This window comes from Triticum aestivum, chromosome 3B (genome assembly GCF_018294505.1).
Source record: "Triticum aestivum cultivar Chinese Spring chromosome 3B, IWGSC CS RefSeq v2.1, whole genome shotgun sequence".
NCBI lineage: Eukaryota > Viridiplantae > Streptophyta > Magnoliopsida > Poales > Poaceae > Triticum > Triticum aestivum.
The window spans coordinates 220681269-220689218 of NC_057801.1; positions in this window are offsets into that span (position 1 = coordinate 220681269).

Genomic DNA, 7950 nt, shown 5'->3' on the forward strand with positions numbered 1-7950 from the left:
TCTACCATGGTTTTTTCCGTCACTACTAGGGAAAAGCCTATACACAGAATCTTACTAGTAGCGAGGGTTAAGCGCAGGTTTTTAAACATCGCTACTACTAAGTTGATAGCAGTAGCGCGGGTTTTTAACCCTCGCTACTACTAAGTTGATAGCAGTAGCGCTGGTTTTTAGCCCTTGCTACTACTAAGTTGATAGCAGTAGCGCTGGTTTTTAGCCATAGTAGTAGCGAGGAGTAAAAACCCGCGCTACTACTAAAGGTCCCATTTTCAAACTCTACCTCCCCCCTTGTGGATCGCCTTTTCAGTTTTAAAAAAAATAAAAGAAAATGATGAAAATGTCAAAAAAATAAAAGAAAATAAGTTTTCCATGTGATATGTGGTCTAGTTGTTGGGAAAATTTGCAAATATGAATTTCGACTTTATTTGCAAAATCTCTCGAGAATTTGTAAAAATCGGCATAACTTTTGCATACTAACTTGGATGGAAAAGGTTTTTATATGAAAAATCATCTACTCGAGAAGTTACATCCAAATTTCTGTTGGACCTCCTATGGTCGAAACAGGGTCCTATTGATCGTGAGGGGTGTGGCGTACCACAAAACAGAGGATACAGACTTGTGTTGGAGCGCTACGGGGCTTTTAAGATCTGGAGGCAAAAAAATTCATCAAATTTTAGTTTTTTTAATTTTTGTTAAATCTGGTCAAATTATGGTCAAACTAATTATGCAAGAATATTAGTGTTACTAAATAATTATTTTAGTTTTTTTAATTTTGGTCAAATCTGGTCAAACTATGGTCAAACTGTGGTCAAATCTGGTCAAACTATGGTCAAACTGTGGTCAAACTAATTATTCAAGAAACTAATTTTTTAGAACAATAGTTTCAAACTCAAATAGTGAAATGTGTGACTACATGCTCAAGCTTAATTCGTGAGGTTAATAGGATTGACATCTTACTATTGTCAGGAAAACAACAAGTGCAGACTTGGAAACGAGGGAGAATAGAACCCGGAAGTTAAGCGTGCTCAGGCTGGAGTAGTGAGAGGATGGGTGACCGTCCGGGAAGTTAGATGATTTGGATTGATGAGGGGTGATTAGAGATTTGAGGTTAAAATAATTCAGAAATTTGAAAATTAGGGAAAGAAACGAAATTTTTTTTTGAAAAAATTTAAAAGAAAATAGAGATTACAGATTAGTAGTAGCGCGGGTTTTTACCCACGCTACTGCTATACGTTAGCTGTAGCGCGGGTGGCACCCGCACTACTGCTATAAGTTAGCTGTAGCGCCTTATTAGTAGCGCCGGCCCCCGCGCTACTAATAGGCCCAAAACCCGCGCTGCTGCTAGGCTTTTCCCTAGTAGTGGTTGACTTGTGGGCCTACAAAGCAGACGTGTACGTAGCGCTTTGTCAACTTAATCAACAAATGATTCTAGCAGCTGGATCGTTGGATGTTAACCCAATAGCCGTGCTCGTTCTTCAACCTCTATTCTTCCTCCTGTCCTGTGGGGCGGCAGTGCTGTCGCGCACCCGAAGCAGTCAAGTTTCCCACTCCTCTCCATCTGGGACTCCACTGCCGCGTCTTCCCCATCTCCGGGTCGTTCCAGTCTGGGGCCTCGCCGTCGTCCATCGGCCTTGGTGCGCTCGGCACGGTGTGGTCAATGTGGTTAACAAACGAGAGTCATCGGAAGATGACTGTACGTGAGAGGTTGACAGTGGGGACACACCACACCCATGGACGCATGCATGCAACTGCATCCTTTTTACCCTGAAAATAATGTTTTCTCCCCCTGACTGTTGGGACCCACCAGCTACATCTTCGCACGCAAGGAAGTGCATCCATATTACGGGCAAAAAAATGTTTCGCCCCCTGACTGCTGGGACCCACCAGCTAAATCTTCACACGCAAGGAAGTGCCTGACAGTCGGGACCCACCTGGTCGAAGCATATGTAGTGTTGTCATTCTGGTCACAAACATGTACGTACATACTGGTCGATGTAGATGCGCGCACATGTCATAGTAGAGGTGCACACATAGCATGTACACATACGTACAACGGTCAGGGTGCAAGAAAGTAAATACGGCCACGTACATACATACGGGCGGGGTCTCGAACGCCTACTTGCGCATACGTACGGCCAGGGCTCATGTACATGGCTGGGTCAGAATGGAGAAACTGTGTCATCATCGTGTTCATGGGGAGCCAACCGGCTGGGTCGAAACAGAATGCGTCGTGTTCATCAGGAGCCAACCGGCTTGGACGGAATAGCCGATCGAAATGAGGCCTGGCGTACCGCAGAACGAAGGAAACGGCCTTGTGTTCGACCAGCCATGGTCGCAACGGGATCCTGCTCATCGAGAGGGGTCTGGCGTACCACAGAATAGAGGAAACAGACTTCTATTGGACCTCCTACAGGCGAAACAGGGTCATGTTGATCGTGAGGGGTATGGCGTACCGCAAAACGGAGGAAACAGACTTGTGTTGGAGCGCTACAGTCGAAACGGGGGTCCTGTTCATCGGGAGGGGTGTGGCGTACCGCAAAACCAGACTCCACGGGATATTGTTCATCTCCACCGTCGACCTCCTCCAGCATCCACGGGCTACTGTTCATCCACTGTCGACCTCCTCCAGCCTCCACCTGGGACTATTCATACACGGGCTCCTGTTCATCCAGCCTCTACCGTGCACTCCTCCGACGGCTACTGTTCAACCAGCCCTCTCCACGGGGTCCTGTTCAACTACCCCTCCACGGGCTACTAATCATCCAGCCCTCCACCGGCTACTATTCAACCAGCCCTCCACAGGATCCTATTCATCCACCCCCCAACCAGCTCGGTCGATCGAGGTCCTATTCATCCTACGGCAACACCATGTGGTCCTGTTCATCCAACCCACTACTAGGAACTGTTCATCCAAACCCCCAACAACCTCACTTTTCATCTAGAGACACCATCGATTGGCTTCAGTTAGCAGCAGTAGAGAAGGAATCTCTCGATCGGGTTCAGTTAACAGCCATCCATCGATTGCTCGGGTTCAGTAACGCGTAGCCTCCAGTGCAATCGCTCGGGTTCAGTAGGCGAACGCCTCGCTCGGGTTCAGTTAGAGCCCAACACCTCGCACCCACGCGCGTACGTGTACGAGAGAAACGCGCATCGCTCGGCCCCCGACCACCCACCGTAACCGGGAACTCCCCGATATTTTCCTCGTCGTCGCTTCTACCATGGGTTTTTCTGTCATGGACGGCCCAAAGAATGTCATGCAGCTGCGTTTCCGGCCCGCCCAGGATGAAAAGCCATTTTTTGTCATGTTTTTTTGTCATAGAAGTAGGAGCCCACCACATCTATGATGATACCGGGTTTTGCCACAATTATCGTCATAGAAGTGTCATGAGTATGATAGAAAAAATTTCGTTCGACCCAAATTGTCATAGATGTGTCTTTTTTTGTAGTGCTTGCCGATTTACCACTATCGTTTTGGAGTTATGGATTAGAGACAGCTGCATTCATGTTAAATAGGGCACCGTCTAAAGCCGTTGAGATGAAACCGTATGAACTATGGTTTGGCAAGAATCCTAAGCTGTCGTTTCGTAAAGTTTGGGATTGCGACACTTATGTCAAAAGGCTTCACCCTGATAAGCTAGAACTCAAATCGGAGAAGTGAATATTCATAGCATACCCTAAGGAAACAATTTGGTACACCTTCTACCATAGATCAGAAGACAAGATCTTTGTTGCCAACATTGGAACCTTTCTAGAGAAGGAGTTTCTCTCGAAAGAAGTGAGTGGGAGGAAAGTAGAACTTGATGAGGTAATTGTACCTTCTCTTGAATTGGAAAGTAGCACATCACTCAAATCCGTTCCCGTGATGCCTACACCAACTACAGAGGAAGCTAATGATAACAAACATGATACTTCGGATCAAGTTACAACTGGACCTCGTAGGTCGAACAGAGCATGTTCCACACCAGAGTGGTATGCTAATCTTGTCCTGGAAGACATGTTATTAGACCATGGCGAACCTACGAACTATGAAGAAGCTATGATGAGCCCAGATTCCGACAGATGGCTTGAGGCCATGAAATCTGAGAGAGGATCCATGTATGAGAACAAAGTGTGGACTTTTGTGGACTTTCCCTATGATTAGCAAGCCATTGAGAATAAATGGATCTTCAAGAGCAAGGCAGACAATGATGGTAGTGTTATTATCTACAAAGCTCGACTTGTCGCAAAATGGTTTTTGACAACTTCAAGGTGTTGACTACGATGAAATTTTCTTACTTGTAGCAATGCTTAATTCTCCGAATCATGTTATGTCACGCCCAACATGCGATACTATCCTAAAGAGATGCGAAGGTCCCACCAAGGATAGAACCGCATATTGATACGCTTTTGCAAGGTGGATACCGTTACATCAACATTACATAATAGATGGGTATACATAGAAGAGGCATACAATGCCACACAAATACAACAATACATCATCCATAAGATCAACATCCGACTACAGATGAAACACAAACAGAAGCTCAAACGACATCCACCCTGCTATAGCCCAGGCTGCCGACCGGGAACCTATCCCCGATCTAAGAAGCAGCAGAAGAACTCCAAAGCAAGCAAACATCGCTCTCGCGTCATGATCATCGCATAACCTGTACCTGCAACTGTTGTTGTAGTAATCTGTGAGCCACAAGGACTCAGCAATCCCATTACCATGGGTATCAAGACTACCAAAGCTTAATTGGTATGGAAAGGATAAGTGGTGAGGTTGCAGCAGCGACTAAGCATATATGGTGGCTAACATATGCAAATAAGAGCGAGAAGAGAGCAAACGGAACGGTCGTGAAGCTAACAATGATCAAGAGGTGATCCTGAACTCCTACTGATGTCAAACATAACCCAAAACCGTGTTCACTTCCCGGACTCCGCCGAAAAGAGACCATCATGGCTACACACACGGTTGATGTGTTTTAATTCGTATCTGGTGTCAAGTTATCTACAACCGGACATTAACAAATTCCCATCTGCCACATAACCGCGGGCACGGCTCTCGAAAGTTTATACCCTGCAGGGGTGTCCCAACTTAGCCCATCACAAGCTCTCACGGTCAACGAAGGATATTCCTTCTCCCAGGAAGACCCGATCAGTCTCGGAATCCCGGTTTACAATACATTTCTACAATGGTAAAACAAAACCAGCAAGATCGCCCGATGCGCCGACATCCCGATAGGAGCTGCACATATGTCGTTCTTAGGGCAACACCGGATGAGACAGGCTACGAGTAAAAGCAGGCCTCGAGTTTCCCCGAGGGGGCCCCGCAGGCGGCTCGGTTCAGACCAGCACTTAGAGAATCACTAGCCCGGGGGGGCTAAAATAAAGATGATCCTCGAGAGAACGACTCCCAAGGGAAAAGTAGGTGGTGGTGAGGAAAATGATAAAACCAAGGTTGGGCCTTGCTGGAGGAGTTTTATTCAAAGCGAACTGTCAAGGGGGTCCCATAAATCACCCAACCGTGTAAGGAACGCAAAATCAAGGAACATAACACCGCTATGACGGTAACTAGGGCGGCAAGAGTGGAACAAAACACCAGGCATAAGGCCGAGCCATCCAACCTCTACCAAGTATATAGATGCATTAATAAAATAAGAGATATTGTGATATCCCAACTATAATCCAGTCCACCATGGAGTAATCTTCAACTTCACCCACAAGTAACAATGCTATAAGAGGGGCTGAGCAAAAGCGGTAACATAGCCAAGCAATGGTTTGCTATGAAGGGTGAAAAAGGTTAGAGGCTGACATGGCAAATTGGGAGGCTTGAAGAACAAATGATAGGTAGCACAGCATAGCGATAGAACGAAGCAACTAGCATAGCAATGATAGTAGTGATATCCAGGGTGACGGTCATCTTGCCTGAAATCCCGCAAGGAAGAAGAATGAGTCCATGAAGATGAAGCCACGAAGACGAACCAAGCATAGACGAACGAATCCTCACAATCGCAACGAAACAGGAACTAATGAGAAGGAGCACAACCGGAAATAAGCAAACAACAAGGTAAACACGCAACACATAACCATGACATGATGCTCAACCAAGTATGATTCATGACAAAGGCTACATGAAACTACTCATGGCAAGAGATGATGCAAACAAGAACAACACATCAAGGCAAGTATAAATGAGGCCGGAAACAACATAGAACAAATTCGGTAAGTCATCATATGCAAATTTAGAAGTTGGTCTAGATCTGAATAAACCGTATGTTCAAGTTGTTAAACAACAAGTTAATATGCACCAAGATGATCTACACGCAAATCTAGTCTAGTTACATATAAAGTTCATTTAGTTTGGAGCTACGACCTAGAAGATATGAGCAAAACAAGTTAAGCATGGCATTGATGCAAAAGGCATCCAAACATCAAGAAAACACTCTCAAAACAAGGATGAAACATGATAATATGAAACTTCATGCAAAATAAAGAAAATTTTCATATAGAGCACACTCAAAACGGAGCAACGGTTGAACACGTACACATGAAACAAGTTTGAAGGACAAGCTGTCCAAAATAGCAACTAGGCATCTAGCAAGCATCAAAACAATATGCTACAACATCTCATTATGAAAACAAAAGGCAAGGGCATGAATTATAGGTAAAGCATGACAAAACATGAACACTGAGCTATCTCCAAAAAACACTATAACATGCTCAAAAGGACATGGCAATGTTGCAAATAATAACAGTTCCAGACTTAGCAGAAATAACATCAGGTTTCAATGTTTAGAGCTATCAAACAACATGCTACAGGAACTTAACATGGAAAATAAAGGCATGGCATGCTAATACTAAAGAAAAAGAACAAAACTCTCTTTCTGGACTTATTCCAAAGATCAACAGAAAAGATGGTAGCACACATGCCAACATGGCAAATGATATGACAGATTCAGACATGGCAAGAACAACGATAAGTAGGCATGTTGGTGAGCTTGTACAACTCACCACAGCGCAATACATGGCACGGCAAGGCAACCAACAGTAATAATACATGTTTGTGAAGCTAATCATGGCAAGAGAAAGTTCATAGGGTGCATGGATCACTAGAAAAACTCATGGCAAAACTGAACTTAATGTTAAGAGGCTGACAACAACATTATTTCGCAAATTGAGAGCAAGATTACAGCAAGCTACAGCAGGCTATAAATGCAACCAGGGGCATGACTGTATAGATAATGACATGTATAACAAAACATCCTTAGTTAACATCTCCAGATTATGCATAGAATGACTTGTAGCAGCAGGTTTACATAGCATCATGACATAGCAGATTCAGACTAGCAAAACAGTAACAGCAAGTACCCTACTTCACGAGCTCGATGCACTCACTACAAGACTCACACAAATACATGGATTGCACCACTTTAAAGATGGCATGAATGTAGCTCAAAACCCATGTAGACATCAAGCTCATAGGATGCACACACAAAATGCAACGAAAAAGACAAATCAAGTTATAACAGTTTCAGGAAGTTAACATCATATAGCACTCTTGAAACGATGATTAGGGCACCAAGATGAACTCAAACAAGCATGTCACAATGGAATGAAATGCGGAGCATCTCATGATGAACATATTGATATATTATGCACGCAAAATGGAGCAGCACATATGAAGTTATGATGCGATGAACATGGGCACGAAATGTTGAAAAACTAGGACTTGGAAGAAAAATAAACCCTCCGAAACTGGACGGGGTCGTGCGGGATAGAGGGATCCGGTTCAGGCGCGGGCGTTTGGTTCGGCACGCTAGTGGATCTGGTCCAGTCCGGCCAGATCTGGGACGAGGAGCTCCGGGCTACGGGCGGCGGCGCCGACGCGAGGTGGTGGCAGAGGTGGCCGGCGTCCTCTAGCGAAGACCCGGCGAGGAACCGATGACGAGGAGGTGGAGCGCTCGGGGAGGC